The 17,685-nt window shown below is 44.5% G+C and overlaps 1 protein-coding gene and 1 long non-coding RNA gene across 4 annotated transcripts in view; both read right to left on the reverse strand.

The window, feature by feature from the left end:
* GLI3 (GLI family zinc finger 3) overlaps positions 1–17,685 on the reverse strand; it is a 281,330-nt gene that overhangs the window by 199,100 nt on the left and 64,545 nt on the right. The window lies entirely within an intron of this gene.
* Positions 13,116–17,684, reverse strand: LOC131509601 (uncharacterized). Its single transcript, XR_009260602.1, has 2 exons — positions 17,355–17,684; positions 13,116–13,619 (listed from the first exon to the last, which is right to left on the reverse strand). It is a non-coding gene; the product is annotated as an uncharacterized LOC131509601 (long non-coding RNA).

Below are 17,685 nucleotides of genomic sequence, written 5' to 3' on the forward strand. Positions count from 1 at the left end.
TCGAGCAGCCTCCTGCCTTCTCCAGAGACGATACAATGAGGGCTCCTTGCCCATCTGGAAAATCACGAGCTGATAACGCTATCAGCTTGTCTGAGGCCTCACCAGGCATGCCCGGTGGCCCACAGGGCTTCCGTTCACTCTCCTCCGTGCCTCTGACCCCCGACAAATCCGAGGTCTATAACCCTGCTCATCCTTGCTCCTGGGCATTGGAGACCAGGACAGCAAGGTGTTCCTGTGACCTGGGCAACGCTACCCAACCTGGTGGGGCGTTTAAATCCAAACCCAAACCCAACAATACTAACCAACTTTGAAAGTTCCAGACAGAAGGCACGAGCCAAGTCCCGCCTACGCCAGGGAAGAGAAAATAAAACAGATGAAACAGAACCCTGAGGGCCCCTGCAGGCATTCCTGTAAAAGGGAGGAGGAGATCTTCCTTATTTTCCATGAGCTTGCGAAGACCCTTCTTCGAATGAAGGATTCTAAAATGTCATGAAGCTTCTTCTATTAGCCTGCTATTAGTTGCTGGGCGCTGCTTACACAGAGTGAGTTAATTAGTGACATCAAAGGCAGCACAATAAATTCTCAGGAGGGCCAAAAATTTTTTTTTTCTTTCCGTTTAATAGCGCATTTATGCCTATCTGTGAGTAACAGTCTCACGAACATTTAGGCATTAGAGATGTGTTTCAGAACTTGGTTTTCATCTTTTAGAAGCATGAAGAGCCTCTCCTTCTCACTTTGCACAAACAGACGTGAACGGTGAGGATTCCAGAAGACTCACAACCAACTGTTTACCAGAAACAACGAAATGCCTGTTCCCAAAGCCGGAGCGTGCAGGTCACTGCTGCCCGCCGTGTCCTCTGATGGGACAGGTCCTATCACTCTGGAGATCCACCCCAGCCCATTCAGCGGGAGGACTCAAAAGAGCCTTCTCTTCCTTTAAAGGCACGCAAGAATATTCTGGCAGCACTTTGGAATGGTGGCTTCCAGGTTTGCACCCCTCCTCCACCTCAAGATCAAAGTCCCATTCCCTAACCTTTCTACCATTTTTTAAATTGCAAGAATGAACACAAATTTAACTGGCTTCATCTGCTGTGTTTATGATGCATGGTTTTTGTTTTCAGAAGACTGCATAATGAGAAAGCCTGAGCATATGGCGGTATTATATTTTTAATAAAATTTTAAAGACCATGCTTACTCCATTGCAGAAATCAGACCCTCCTGGAGAGCACATTTAAATATCAAGAGAATATCATTACTGTACCGAAATGAACCAGAGGCTCCATCCCTATGACAAGATTAGGGGAGGGGAGCAGGGCTCACTTTTGCTGACTTAGCCTCTGGGCAAGGCCAGGTGGTGCTGGGTCAGGTTTCTACAACAGAAGCTCCCTCTAGCAACCACCCACTTTGACCTCAGCTATGAAATGTGTGTTTGAGAAACGCAAATTAAATGCGTTTGGATTCTTTACAATTTTACCATAGGTAAGGCAGGAGACTGCCTATCCGGCCTGCTTCACTGAGCCATAAAAGTCGGCAAGTTTGTATAACATTTTCAAGTAATGGCTCAGATACCATCTTAGGAGTGAAGCAGGAAGGGCCACAAAACCTAATCTCTCCAGAGCACATGTTCTCGGTCATAGCCAACACAGGATGCTTTGGTACCCGCTCCCCTGGTCAACTGGGCACGGTGGACACCATCTATCCCGTGAGACTGAGAACCAGGACACAAGTCAGACCTTTCTTTTGCCTCTGTTTCAGATTTCTAGGCACATTCAGGAGAACCTAACGTCCCAACACTAAGGGAATGCATTTTTTTTAAGAAGTCCCAGTAAGAACAATTAAGGAAACTGAAGACCAAATTCATCTACCTTTCTAAAATACAAGTAATTTTGTTTTCGCTCATTCTTCCTACCAGTCTCTTTTCTCAAAAGCCTGCCAACTTAAATCTACTAACCACTGACCAATTAATAACAGCTAACATTTTCTTACTATGAGGTTGGAAGGACGATGCTTGCCTGTGTTGCTTCGTCATCACTGTAACTTGATTAGAAAGGCACCGTTATTTGCCAGATGAGAAAACTGTGACACAGGGAAACTTGGTTACTTACCCAGATCACACAACTGCTCCTCAGGCAGAACCTAAAGCCCACGGAGTGAGAACACTAAAGCCCACACTTAAATATTTGGCTACTGGACCTCCCTACTCAGTGATAAATAAAAAATAAATTTGACTTTTGGTCCAAAATTCAAGTTTGTATAGACCTACAAACTTCATAACTACCCAACTCTGCTGCTACAGGATGAAAGCTGCCATAGATAAGACCTAAACCAATGAGCATGGCTGTGTTCCGATAAAACTTTATTCATGGATCATGAAATGTGAATTTCATATCATTTTCACATGTCCCATTTAAAATGTAACAAACCATTCTCAGCCCATGGTCTGTATAAAAATAGGTAGCATACTGGATTTGACCACAACGGAGGCGAAGTACTACCCTAAAGGAACATTCGTCCTTTTGATACAAAACTTACATCCAGAAAACAACTGGGAACATTCCAGTAAAACTGTAAGAGCAATATTATTGAGTATGAGGAGAAATACTGAGAAATATTCATTTTCTCACACTATTAAAATATTTCCACAATTGGCCAGGTGATTCCACTTCCAGGATATATTGAAGGAAAAAATTAGCAAAGAAGACAATGATTTATATTCAAAGCTGTTCATCATAGTGTTATTTATAAGGAAAACTCATTAACCAAATGCCCATTATCTTATTTGATGGCGTATGGTCATTGACTACAGTGCATGCAAGGATTTTAACGAACACAGAATTGAACTGTACTGATTGGCAAGAACTGCTCCGAGGCCCTCTATGCCAGTCCTAAGAGGTAAGCGTGATTGCGATTTGTGTATGTGCAAAAGCTAAGGCACATATGTCCAAGAAAACACAGCTAGACAATGGCAGAGCCAAAACAGAATCTAGAGCCCATTCACTCACCCGCTACCATGCTTCCAAATTTCTGGAGGAAGGAATCGTAGGAGGAAAAGAAATATATAATTATTTCTACACAAAATTCCTAAGTTAAAAAAAAAAAAAAACCCTTAAAGGAAATGTACCAAAACAACATGAAAATACCTCTATGGATTACTTTTTTCTTTATGTTTCTATATTTCCTGCCATTTTGAAATGCAGAAACAGCTGGTTTGTTTACTTTTACTTCTATCATAAGTATGACCTTTACAATAAACCTCTAGAGAAGTCCAAATTAAGTTCACCCAGATTGAAAAATTATCCCACAGATTTAGCTCCTGAAGTCTTGTTTCGAAATATTTATTCCACCTCTTAAAATCCAAGTGCCTGGCAGGCTTTTCGTACACCTAGTAAATAACTCTTAACACTGACACTGAGCTGTACGGAGATTTCAATAAACTTGTTTATTTACAATTATAGGATTATTTTTTTTAAGACTGATTGATTGATTGATGGAAGTAATCTCTACACCCAACGTGGGGCTTGAACTCACGACCCTAAGATCAAGAGTCACACACTCTACTGACTGAGCCAGCCAGGCGCCCTTAAAATTATATGATTATTTAAATTAGTCCATATCTATACACAAGTGCCTCCCAAACCACACCAAATGCCCTAACCTCCCTCCCTGCCAAACTTGGTAACTCAGCTTTCACCAGACCACGCCTGAAAGGTATAGAGGGGAAACTGCATTTTAAACAATCATTACTACCATGGCTAGTGCTCACACTTACTGAGCACTTACTAAAAGCCGGGGTGTGTGCAAGCGCTCCGTCTGTGTTAATCCTTTTGAATGTTCACAGGCCCATCAAGTATGCAGTCTCATCACCCTAGTTCTTCAGGTAAACATCCTGAGGCTTAGCAAGTTTAAGCAACCCGCTTGGAGTCATACTTCAGGTAAGTGGCCAAATCGGCATGACTCCCATCTATTGTAAATGACTAGTAACCCCTGCAAAATCTCTACTGCAAAGTCTCTACTGCAAAGCCCTTAGAACACTGATTTGCTTCCCATTTTTCTATATGTATGTGGGAAGATTACGGTCATTGTGAAAACTATTCTACCTCTCCCTGTGAAAGTTATCAGGAAAAGATACTTCAGACTGCAATCAAGTGACCTGTTATCTTGCCATAGTGTTTCTGGGTTCTGAATAGTTAGCAATTCTGCCAAGGCATACTTAATACTGTCTTCTGTAGGACTGTGTTGCAGACCTGGATGCAAGAAAAAGTCTGAGTACTTGGTTTGTGTTCAAATTAACAACAGCTCCAACAGTTAAAGCCGTACATAGTTTATGGAAGGGGGCAGATGTCCAATAGTTAAAGAAGCATATGGTTTATGGAGAAAGGGGGAAAATTGGTGCTTGGAAGCAGCTTCGCTTGGATTATTTACCAACAAATGAAAGGCCCTTCACGCCGCCCCCAGAGCATACTCCCCTCCCACAGGCTGCAGAGGAACGCTGAATGAGTCAATAAAATCAGCGACACACTAAGCAGGGACCTTCTCCCCAACGAAAGATGATTATCGAATTATGGCAAATTTAAGAAAGTTTTCTCTTTTTTAATCAAGAACAAAACCAGACTACTTCTTAAAATGCACTATTAGGAATTGTAACTGTTCCTAAAAGTGCCAGATATATTTCCATCCATGCAATATTAAAACTAACAAGCGTCTTTTCAATTTCTTTTAATGACAGGGTATGCAATAAAAATACAGCAGTGCTTCATTTAGCCAAAGGAGCTGAAGCAAAAAGAAGCAAAATAAATAAATAATAAACTTACATGGGCCACTTACCAAAAATAAAATCATTTAATTCAACCTTTTACAGGAGGTACGTGTAGCATTTTGAAAGCAAAAATTCTCATAACACAAACCTCTCCACTTAAAAATCACTGCCAGGGGCTGGAACCGGGGCAAGATGTTATTTCTTTTTCAATTTATTTTTTAATGTTTGGGGATTAATGACATCAACAGCCATGTCGTATAATAAGGCAGCACGGTGTAATAAAAAGGGTTAGAAAACGAACGTCCCACACTTGCCTCCAGCCCTTCATCGGTGTGTGACCCAGGGTAACTTGAAATATATCAGACTGTCAGTTGCCTTAGGTAACAGGCAAATAATAAAACTTGCCCCTCGTACTTGCCAGGGTCTTCTGAGGGTTAAAGAGTATATCAAAAAGGATCTATATAAACTATGGCATTTATGAATGCCAGGCACCAGCACTAATCCCCTCATTATCTGTTTGATAGCAACACAAAGCAGGGGGGCGGGCTGCAAGTGCCCCAGGCCAGAAGCTAGGAGGCTGATATAAGGCTTCCCCTTATATCAAATGATACGCCAGTCCGCTCCACCAACCTACTGCATGAGATGAGGCAGAAAAGTGCTCCAAAATCCACCCCCCCCCCCCCGCCACCCTGCCCGCCTGGGAGCAAACCAGTGCATACCTTTACCAAGAGCCAGGCTATACATCTGTAGCATTTCTGCTATTTCAGAACAAGATTCAAGTTAATGACTTGTAATTACAACTGATCATCTCTTTCACTTACGTCTTTGATGTACCTTGGGTCAGGCTCATAATCAACATTTACAAAGCATGCCTACTTGAAACTGGCACTGACAAGACTCCTCTCTTCTCTACTTGGTTTTCAAAGATGACTCAAGACACTTGAACCTTCCTAAGAAAACCACTTTTTGTTTCTCCAAGGATGATATTTACTAAAAGAGTACACAAATTCCTTGAGGGTGACGGTTGGCCACTGACACTCATGGCCCGCTGTTGTACACCGGTGGGCTAAGACTGGATTTTATAGTTTTAAATGGCTGGAAAAATAAAAAGAAGAAGAGTATTTTATAACACATGAAAAGTGTGTGAATTTCAAATGACAGCGTCCACAACTGCACAGCCAAGTCTGTGGATTCTCATATCATCTGTGGCTGCTTTTGCACTACAAGAGCAGAACTTGAGTAGTGACGAGAGACCAAATGGTCTATATAAATCCTGAAATCGCTACTAGCTGGCCCTTAATGGGAAGCATGTGCTATCCTCTGACTTACCTGTCTGTCTCAGGACATGCTAGGAACACCCACCAGTGAAATGATGGGGCATACCTGGGAAACATACAAAATAAGGCAATGCCATTTTCAAAGAACTTAGTATTGAATTGATGCTTCCAAACCTTAAGAGAACTCTAAGGTGGATCACCCCCATTTTACAGATGAAGGAATCAGGTTTAGACACGTGACCTTCGCCCAAAACCACAAGTCAGTAAAGCTGGGGATGAAATCAGTCCCCCATGCTTCCAGCCCTGACAACGTATATGGTTAGTGAAAGGAGGATTCAGGCTTTTCTCGTAAACCTGAAGACAGAATACATTTCCTGTCTCCCCTCTCGATGTGCTAAGTGCCAAGAGAACTAATGAATTTCAAATATACAGTGTGAGGAGTGTGATTAAGGGTGGGCCTTCTTATCCAGCTTAGTGTATGTCTGCAGTTGTCTTCGCTCTGCTTGCTTTTTTCAAGAACAATCACAGAACACACAAGTACACATTTATGTCAAAAGTGACACACTCTCCTTGGAAGTTAAAGGGGATAGAGCTCATTTCCCACACAACAAGCTATTTGATGCACCTTTTTTTTTTTTTCAAAGTACCAGGAAAAGTACCCTCCATTGAGCCAGATATACTCCCTCATGACCTGTTTCTAAAAACAGGACCACCCAGAGTGCGCGCACTTTTGCCAGCAGGGATAGAGAAGGCTCACGCAAGAATCAAGGTTTGAGACTTCCTAGTCCCACCAAATTTGGGGCTCTCCTGACCAGATGCAGCAGCAAATGCTGTCAGGGTTCCCAGACAGTGTTTCTGCAACTTGCATGAAAAACTGGGTCCAGGGGGTTTAGGTCTGGCTGAGTCAAAGAACACAAAGAACACACACGGGCTCGGGCTGGTGGTTCTGCACTCTAGTCACACAGACGCATCCTTGTCAAGGTCCCCGTGTGCCCCAGCACCTAACCTGACCTTCCGAGAGGTGTATAAACAAAAGGCTGCTGCCCTTGTGGCTCCTGTGACTGTGGTTTTCCTAGACATGGCATTGCCGGAGAAAACAGCCACGGCGTTGGTACAATGGACAGGTGGACAGTCAACTTGGCGTTGAGAGACGGCTACTGGAAGGAAAAAGTTCTTCAGGTGTGAGGGTGGGTGTCCAGACCCCGGGGACCTTCTTAGAGGACGTCTGGGAAAGTCTTAGGTGAATCTACTCTAATTCAGATTGTCAAGAAGGCTGGCCAAACCCCACCTAACCCCTCAGGAACGCCTTCAAGCATAGTATTAGCAATGGCTCTGATGCTCCAAGATAGTCCACCTTGGCCTTGAGGGCGTCTGCATGGTTTTGTTTGTTTGTTTTTGCACTTTTCTTTCTTCTTTAATTCACATCTTGCTGACACAAGTGGAAATTCGTACTTCTTGGCAGAAAAGCTTTAACTTTACTGCCAAGCCATGCATGCAAAGTCTTCCATTGCCGTCTCATTGCCTGGAACACTTCGACTCAAGTCTTCAGGAAGAGCTGGAGAAGACAGCAACCAAAACATATCATCCAGGCAGTTTTATTGTGCCTGACAATTCTATTAATTCTATTGGGTCTCTTTCATCTATTCTATAATTTATAGGGGGAAAAACGTCCCAGTAAGGTCCAGCTAGCAAATGTAACAGCCCTCCCTATAAAAGCATTGCCTTCTCTGTTTGCTGAGCAGAACATCAGCAACCACCGCAACTATGGTCCCGGCTCAGTCTCAAAAGAAGTTGCCTCCCCTTGGCTCTTAAGTAGTGCAGCGACAGTAAAGGAAGCTCAATTTTATTTGTCTTCCTTCCTATGCATTACTGGTGCTGGATTCCCGGGGAGGAGCGGTCCAGCAGAGGAAGAAGGAAACGCTTTTTTTTTTTTTTTGACTTCCACCTGGTCTTCAAATCTGCACCACAAACCCATTTTTTCCTGCCAAACAGCAACAGTTTTTGCAAATTACGGAATTCCATCCAAGCACTGTTTCTGGGCAATACTGACCTCTTTCTAAAGTATTCAGGCAATCGTCTTCCTTGCCAAAGGCCTCATAAATTACTCGGAGTAAAACCGAGACGGGCGCTGACCTCTATCCACCTGCCTTCCCTTTCATTCGATTCCTTCTTTGCGCCATGTTAAAGAGTACTTTTTAACTGCCACATACCCCGATGCTGACACCAGGGATGCTCATCCCAGCCACCAGCTCGCCTCTTTCTTAGAGTCGTCTCCCTCTGATTTGCCTTTTCTCCAGCTAAATCTCTGTTGGACCCAACACCGCCTCTGTCTGATACACCATCTCTCTTCTATACACATAAGAACCACTGAACAAACCCTAAGATCTGACCACCAGTGTCTGGACTTTGTATGGCTTGCACTGGACTCCTGAAGTTGTCTGCAGTGTTCCAAGAAGTGTCATTTGGCCATTTTAATGGCTTCCTCTCTGCACCGATGCTTCCATTCAAGTAACTTTTAAGTACCTGTCTTTCTCTATCATTTAAATTTGAATGCCTCCAAAATGTGAATATCCAGGCCACTGTAAATTCATTTACCCAATTTTAATCGGTCTAACAAAAATCATCGCTGGCCTGGGTGGCCAGTCTGGTTAAGCACTGGGCTCTTGATTTTGGCTCAGGTCATGATCTCATGGTTTGTGGGTTCCAGCCCTGCATTAGGCTCTGCGTTGATGGTTCAGAGCCTACTCAACATTATCCCTCTCTCTGTGTCTCTCTCTGCCCCTCACCCACTCTCTCTCTCTCTCTCTCAAAATAAATAAAAAACTATAAAAAAAATCATCGCTAAAAATATCCTGTACATACCCCTGCACTACAAAGTTCTGAAAAGTGTTAATGTTTATTTTTGAGAGAGAGAGACAGAGACAGAGAGCGAGCAGGGGAGGGGCAGAGAGAGAGAGGGAGACACAGAATTTAAAGCAGGCTCCAGGCTCCAAACCGTCAGTGCAGAGCCTGACGCAGGGCTCGAACTCATGAATTGTGAGACCATGACCTGAGCCAAAGTCAGACGCTTAACCAACTGAGCCACCCAGGTGGCCCCAAAAGGTGGGGTTTTACTATGGTTGTATGCTCCCGTGTTTCCATCCATTTAAAGAGTCTACAAAGAGGTTTCTTTTTTTTTAAGTAATTAAACTCCACATTCTAGGAGTTTTATTAGTGCAAGAGAAAGCAATAATGAAAGATGAAGAATTAAAACCTATTCAACAGACTGCACTCCCTGGCAGGTATAGTGAATCTGTTGAATACCTTTTGCTTTAGAGCAACCCCTTACAGAAACCACAGAAACCACCAAAAGTTCTAGTAAATTACTTCCTTATCCAACATGAACTGTCTTGCTGTGTTCCTATTTGAAAATTTTAGGAGTTAAAATAATTTGCAAGAGCATCAGGGTTTTCATGGGGGGCTGGGAGGATTTTTATTTAATTACTTTTTAAAATAACCCCCTCAGAAATACGGATTCGTAAAACCCAAAGACAGACCCATTTTTCCACATGAACCCTGAAAAAAAATGAGAAAAGAGAAGCCACAGATTAGCTTAATGACACTGATCAGGTCACGAAAAGAAATGTGTTGCACAATTTATCGTGTCGTTAAAAACTGTATAAGGCCGGTGCATTTGGGGGTCTCCTTCCCCACTCACTCCATGGCTGGCCTTGGTTTCATTGAAAACTAGCCGCTGGTGATACCAAGTCCTGAACCTGTTTACTGCTCTGCCATACTGACCACGGAAAAGAACACTTAAAAGTCTCCTTAAAAGTGAACAAGTGAATTCTGTAAAGTCACTGATCATCGCAACATTCTCAACAACTCAAAGACGTAGAACCCAGTCTGGCAAAGGAGCTTCAAACCATAGAAAAAATACGCTATGCTGGGAAACAGGTATCTCGTGAATCCTAAAATCTCATACATTTGATCTTAATTCCAAGAGTGAAAAACGTGCAGTACGGAAGACCAAAACACTGTTACAAGTTCCTGTGACCCACTGCCGAAAAATCTTCTCCTCTGCTCGCAAACCTTCCAGGAAGCCAGGGGTCGACAAGACCAATCAATCCCAAGCTGCCTGGCCTGAATACAGGCTCTGTGCACAAGGAACCACCCTCAGCCTGCTCCCTCCCCAGCCTCTGAGGCTGCACCCCTCCTGCCCAATGCCTCCAGGGCATCTCTCCCACTCTCCATAACTAGCTGCATATTTGTTTATCTCGGCCAGGAGAACCCCTAGAATGTGAGCTCCCTGAGGGCAGGGGCTGCATCTAGCTGCTGCGGGTTCTCTTACACACCAAGCACACCACAGGCACTAGAGAATCCCCCGGGGGGTGAATCCGGAACTGATATGCAGAAGGACTAGCAGGTGCTGTCTGGTCTTGACCAGGCAGGTCTGCTGCTGCTACCGTGTTGTTTCCAGGGGGGGTGGCAGCATCGACCTGATCAGGATGAAGGCCAAGAAGGAAAGGATTCTGGGGTGTCCGGGGGGGGGGGGGGGTCTGGCAATGGGGCCCCAAGAAACAAGATGCCAGAAACGGAAGCATAGCTTTAAACAGGGGAGGGGTGACGAAGAAGGGAGAGAGGGAAGGAAATCAGCTATGGCACCATTTCTCCAGGGGCTGGTTCTGCTTATCTGTGCTCCTTTTACTGTTGCCAGATTATTAAGAACATCATGTTGGGGGTGGGGGGGGCGCCTGGGTGGCTCAGTTGGCTAAGCATCCAACTTCGGCTCAGGTCATGATCTCACAGTTCGTGGGTTCGAACCTCGCATCGGGCTCTGCGCTGCCAGCTCAGAACCTGGAGCCTGCTTCAGATTCTGTCTCTCTCTCTCTCTCTCTCTCTCTCTCTGCCTCTCCCCACCCCACCCCCTCTCTCAAATATAAACATTAAGAAAAATTTTTTTAGAAGAACATCATATTGTTGTTCATCAATTTAAGTCTAGTGTCCTTTGATGGCAGATAAAAACATTAAGGACACCAAAGCAATGAGAGTGAAAATAAGCAAACAAACAAAGGACACATACTGTTCTACCAAGGGACTCCCTCCCAACATCGGTGTTTCACCTGTTCAAGGTGGAGATTTGTCATGTGTCCAATACTCGCTTCGTGGGAGTCACTGGGGAGATGAAAATGTAGCCACACATATGAGAGAAGTGTAGAGTGATTCGTAGTTTACAGAGATACCCAAACAACTGGAAATATACCGACAAATACCTGGCTCTCCTCAAGACACTGAATTGTCGGGTTGGATGTGTTTGCAGAAGGTACTGATAAGTTTTAAAGAGATACACACAATTGACGGATTAAAGAATAGTAATTTAAGAAACAAGCCTTTCCCTCCACGTACAGAGAGAGGGGGCGGCAGAGGGGAGGAAGGTAACTGCCAGTTCCTTGCAAGGGCAGGGCATTTTTATGTAGCACATGGGTTGTTTTTTTTTTTTTTAAACTCTCAGTCTTTCATCTTCTCTCTGGTGAGGACTGCATTTGCCACAGGCTGATAAGTGAATGTGGCAGAACTTCAAAACTCATGTCAGCCAAAGAATCTAGAGACAGAGAGAAAAAAAATCAGACATAAAGCTGGTAAAAGGCAGCTATAAATTTTTTTAATGCCTTTTATTTAATTCTACCAAAAGATCACACAGCAATGTGATCTAGATTTGGTCCATCTCTCAAACTCGGCTCACGCACGCACATGGCCTAAGTCCAACTCCTTACCCCAAAGATGTGGTTTTCATTAAACCAGTAAACCCAGGCAAGTTGCTTGTAAGACCAATGTGTTAATAAACTCTTTCCTCTGAAGGCCATTTGAACCTTCAAGTTTACTGGGGCGAATCAAGAACTGATAAAGAAGAAAATAACAGGACAGAAAATGTAATTCTCCACGTAAAGATGAGAGCCCAGCCTGAAGCCCACAGCCATTAGCTACAGTTTAGATCAGTCCTTGGTACCTTGTTAAGAGAACTTCATTACTCTCATCCTAACTAAAAGGAACTCCATGGAAAGACAGGACAAGAACACGGTCCACGCAAGTTCACACTGCTCTTTTACTTTCTGTTCAAGAGACAGAGGTGCAGGGGGGCCGAAGAGGCATGTGGACACATGAAGCTGGTTAAAATGCCATCTAACACCAGGGCTACCAAGACATCTACTAGAATATTTACAACAGCACCATTTGTAACCAAGAATCTGAAACTGCCAAATGCCTGTCGGCAGTGGAAAGGAGCCACGTCGTGGCACATTGGCGCACAAAGGAATACTACAGAGCAAGGTGGACGGACATCTACAGCTACCCAGAAGAGGGGTGCACCTTACAAACATAATGTAGAGCAAGAGGGAAGAAGCCAGACACAAATGTACCAAGTACAAAAACAGCCACAACTCACCTACGCTGGTAGAAGTCAGGGGTGAGGGGGCTCAGAGGAGCTTACGATCGTCGGTTTCTGGGGCTTGGTGCCGGCTGCACAAGTACATCTGGTCTGTGAAAATCTACAACATGTGCACTTCCCTACATGCATCCTTCCTTCAGTGGAAAGTGGGAAAAACTTCCAAACTGTTTCTAAACATCCTCTTCTTCAGACTCCACTCATGTGCTCCCATTCCCAAGTGCTATTCTCTTTCTTAAATATGACACTTCCACCTGTGTATTTCAAGTGGCTTAATACAAATACACTCAGGGGCACTGGGGTGGCTTAGTCAGTTAAGCATCTGACTCTTGATTTTGGCTCAGGTCGTGATCTCATGGTTCATTGGTTCGAGTCCCACATCAGGCTCTGGGCTAACAGCAAGGAGCCTGCTTGGGATTCTCCGTCTCCCTCTCTCTCTGCCCTTCCCCTGTTCTCTCACTCTCTCTCTCTCAAAATAAGTAAATAAACACTTAGAAAATACAAATACATTCAAACTCACACCATCTAAAAAAGTGTTACTCTACAACAGAAAACAAAAACAAAAACAAAAAACTCCCTAATAGGCAGGGGTGGGGGTGGGAGGGATGAACAGGCAGTTCATTGAAGAAGAAATTTAAGTGCACCAGGAGAAAATAAGACGTAGTTTTCAACTTCATTACATAATAAAGGAAGTTGAGCACTGAAACAGGACACTGGTTTTTTGTTTGTTTGTTTTTTGGCCTTGCTACCAAATTAGGAAGAGTGGGTAAAGGCTGAGTGAGTAAAGGAGAAAACCACATTGCCAGCAGGGTAAAAGCAGTACATTGAGTACTCTCACGTTCCTGTCCACCAGTTTGGTGACCTGTGTGACAAGTCTTAAATGTCTATCCCAGATGGCCCAATACTCCCTTTGCTGGGTACATATCCAAAGGAGTCATTTAGCTTCCATGCAAAGTCTTGGTTTCAAGGATGCTTGCTGAAATGCTATGTGTAACAGCAGGGAACTCCTAAACGGCCCAACAATAGGAGAGGAATAAGCAGAGAGGAGAGGTGGGAGGCCAGGAAAGAAGCGTAGACCAGAATGGTCACAGGGGTGGTTATCTCTGCGCGGTCGATGAGGAGTGGTTTTTATTCTCTTCCACTTGCTGCATTTTCTCACATTTTTCTAGAATTAAAAAAAAAAAAAAAAAAGCCTTCAAGGAATATTTAATTTAGAGAGAAATAGGTCTTTGCAGAGCTATCTCAGGCTTAAATATTATCCATTTCCTACACAGAGCGCAATGGCTCTTTAAAAGAGCTCTTGGTCTTTGTGAAATATGAGTTAGCGGTAAATAAGAGTGATGCCAGAACCCTCACCGCAATTGCCACAATCAAGTATTTGAGCATTTTTTTTCCCCTTTCCTAAATCCCCCTCGGGGGTGGGAAGGAGGTATTACGCACTCTTTGAGCTCATGCCCAGTTTAACCCTGATTCCCCAGACAAAATACAACCTGTGAGGATTCATGTGTCTCTCCTCCCTGCAGCTAACACCCAGCTGACTCAGCACACGGCTATTTATTAATCATTCTGCGTGCAATCACACAGTTCTAGAAAAATTGCAATGGCAATGTCTTCCCCTGCAAACTCACACTGTTTTTTTCCAGCTCTTCTGACCCTCTGCAGCTCTAGGCACTATATTGTCAGATCATTCTGTCCAGCCTCTCACCTTGGCTTGGAACAAATGTTAGATTCAAAAGTGTTGGTTGAGATTGCAAAATTCTCAAAGGTTGCTCAGAAATATGGGATGTGTAAAAATAATAATAATAACAACATAATTAAATAAATAAATAAATAAATAAATAAATAAATAAAGGGGGGGGGGGCCTGGGTGGCTCAGTCGGTTAAATGTCTGACTTCAGCTCAGGTCATGATCTCACGGTTTGTGAGTTTGGGCCCTGCGTCGGGCTCTGTGTGCACAGCTCAGGGCCTGGAGCCTGCTTGAGATTCTGTGTCTCCTTTTCTCTCTGCTCCTCCCCTACTTGTACTCTGTCTCTTTCTGTCTCAAATAAACGTAAAAAAAAAAATTTTTTTTACAGCAATCTGGATGGGATGTGATTTTGTGCCCTTTTCCACCATATAAGTAACTGTGTCATGCGTTTCACAAAACAGTATGTTTTTGGCTTCTGTACGTGAAAACCTTAGGATTTTAAAAATCCTTTCCGACAAGAAGAACTGAAAAAGGAGATCATGAGTCAAAGCACATACGGAAGGAATTAGACAGGAGAGTTTCCAACTCCTATGCCATGATGGGGAAGCGATGTGAAGATATACATGTGTAGAAAAAAGGCTAGAAGGGAATGTGCTAAAATGTTAATTTTCACCCATATGTGAGTAGTGGAATTAGGGTGAACTTTAGTTTCTTTTGCTATGTTTTTCAATATTTTCTACATTCAGTATTGCTTTGCTATTAGAAAACCATAATCAAATGCTACAGGACACAGAAAGTGCAGTGAGACAGAAAGGACAGAGGCTGGGCATCAAAGGCCCTGGAATGTGGGGCTTCTCACAACATGAGAGTTTATAATTTCCAAAGGTACTTTTTCCAAAGGTATGCTGATGCTTGGCACTGGACTCTCTTGAGGATTCCCCTTCCCACTGCAGAAAACATCGGACATTCATTATCCACACAGGGGTTAGATACTAGAAAAATAAAGGAAAGACCTAAGACCATGTTTTATCTATTTCTACTAGCAATTCTCCCCCATGTTTTAATGATGTTTTGGGGGCAAAGGAGGAATGTCTCTTTTTTTACCCACAAAAGTTAAGCACAGTGTGCCCTCACACTGACCCTAAGGATAAAATCATGTGAACAGCTCCAAAATGAGGCAGGGGACCCCTGCAGGATTCACACATGCTGCTCAGGTCCCAACAGCTCATTTTGGGTGGATCCCCTAGGTGCCCTCACTGCCCCACCATGGGCCTGTAGGACAGAAGATAGACAACACTTTGGACGGTCACCGCGGAGGATCCCCGGAGTTGGAGAGCTTGCACTACTGTGTTTCTATCAATCAGCACAATTAGATGGTAAAATGAAGAAGCGGAAACACTTAACGGGCTAAAAAGATGAAGTGGCCTCAAAACCATCCTCGGCACCGCCGTCCTGGGTCAGAGCCCATCCTGAGGCTCCCTCCCTGGGTGGTGCGTGCAGCGCCGGGGATGGACAGTGCTCAGACATCCCAACTCCCCTGGTCTGCCTTCCCACCTGGGCTCCAACGCACTGCCCAGGATAGGAGAAGAGCCTTCAGCAGCAGAGGTGAGATTTACCCTGGAGTAAAGGTAACACAAGTCCTCACTTACTGTTAGCAGCTTGCATTTAACAGGACACTTGAAGAGCTCTGCATGGACTCTGCAGCTGCCCTGTGAGCTGTGAAGAGGACCGCACATTGTACAACGGCGGAAACCAAGGCTCAGAGAGATGAAGCCCCCTATTCAGAACCCCATTGGTAGGGAACGGCAGTCAGAGCGAGACAGACAACCAGTCAAGACAACCGGCCAACGAGCACGATCCTTCCCAACCCCAGCAGCACCTCTGGTGAGACCCTGCCCTTTGGAGGGGGGACCGCTGTCAGCCACTTACTGATGGTCCCTCGCTATCTTCCTGCCAAGTCAAGCTGTCGTGACAACGGTTAGGTTTTCCTCTTGCATCGTGCCACAGGTAGCTGCACTGTCGGGGCTCCTGAAATTCCTGAAGCCTGGCTCATCTGGGGAGATAGAGCCTTCATGAGCACCAGGCTGGGTGAGCCGGGCTGCCCTTGACAGACACACGGGCAAGAACAGTCTAACACACTCTGAGAGCTCCTCCCTCGTGTGTTCCTGCACAGCCCAAGTTACTCACTTCTAAGGCCCAAGTCTGGCTCTAATTTCTGGAAAGGGAGTTTTTAAACTGTGTTAATATTACCTTTGTGGTCTCTATAATAAGTCTGGTGACATGAATGAATGAGCGTCCTGCACAGACCTGGGGTAACAAGGTTGCAGTCCATTTTTGCTTTTGTGTAAAGCTGCCCCCTCTTATTCTGATTTAGACGTCAACACACAGAATAATATTCTCCAACAACGTTTCTTCTGTATTTTCCTGTTCTCCTTCCCTTTCTTCACTTGCCTACCAGAATAGACCTGCCAGAAGAATGACTAGAACATTCCAAACCAGGCTCCTGTCCTAAGCACATAGGGTTTTCTGAGTCACTGGTCCCCCCAAAGCAGAAAGAACCTCGGGTAATTCTGCAGGAACACTATCAACTGAAATAACAGCCAGTGGCCTCAAGAAGGGCCTGTGTTCTCTCCAAAGTAGAAGGGACCCAGGGCAGACAAGGGAGAAAAGTAAAAGCTGTCACTGAGAACAAAAGCAGAGCTCACCCATTCGGTTCTTACAACTTTATACGTGTGGACATTACGTATTGGACACGCACCTGGCCACTGCCACGTGGCTTTGGTTTCTGAGACGTGTTGAGGGATTACAGAAATATTTGGCCAACTGTGATAACTCTACAAAATATCCCAACTTAAGATTTCTTCCAAAGGACCAAAAGGACAACGCAAAGCAGATTCCTGATGGTATCGGACTAAAAACAAAATTAAACGTAGGATGGTTTCACGTGTTCTACAGGGTAAAACTTGGCAAATATGCCAAGGGCATTCATGGTCAGAGTATAATAAAAATACACAACCGTTCCAATTGCTCCCAACTTTCAGGGGGCACTTTTATCACACTGAGAATCAATTAAGGATGGCCATCACCAGTTAACACTGGGCACCTAGTTTTTCTTTTCTGCCTTCTTCCACCTAAACCAGGTAAACTCCCCCACCCTCAAAGTTGCAGATTTTGTTTGGCCACTCTCATCTGTGAGAAAAGCGGGGAACTGACCCTCCGATTCTGGTTTCCTGACTGGCTCCCTGGGAACCGGTTCCACATCGCGTCTACAGAGGACACTCTGTGTCCGTCTTTCCACCGAATCCACCTCTCGGCCGACTCCACGCACTTGGCCTCCTTCACCCCCGACGCCTGTGTATTCATTTCCTCCCCTGGAAACATCCACAGCTCCGTGTTGCTAACCAGCTGCCGGAACGGAGCGAAGCCTCAGACATCGGCCCTTTGCCGGCCGACCTGGGAGTTCACGGTGCCTCTTCACCGACACACAGAGCATAACTGAAGCCCGTCTCGGTTCACACACACAAAAAAAGCCTTCACATGTTCA

Source organism: Neofelis nebulosa, chromosome 4 (genome assembly GCF_028018385.1).
Source record: "Neofelis nebulosa isolate mNeoNeb1 chromosome 4, mNeoNeb1.pri, whole genome shotgun sequence".
In the NCBI taxonomy this organism is placed as follows: domain Eukaryota; kingdom Metazoa; phylum Chordata; class Mammalia; order Carnivora; family Felidae; genus Neofelis; species Neofelis nebulosa.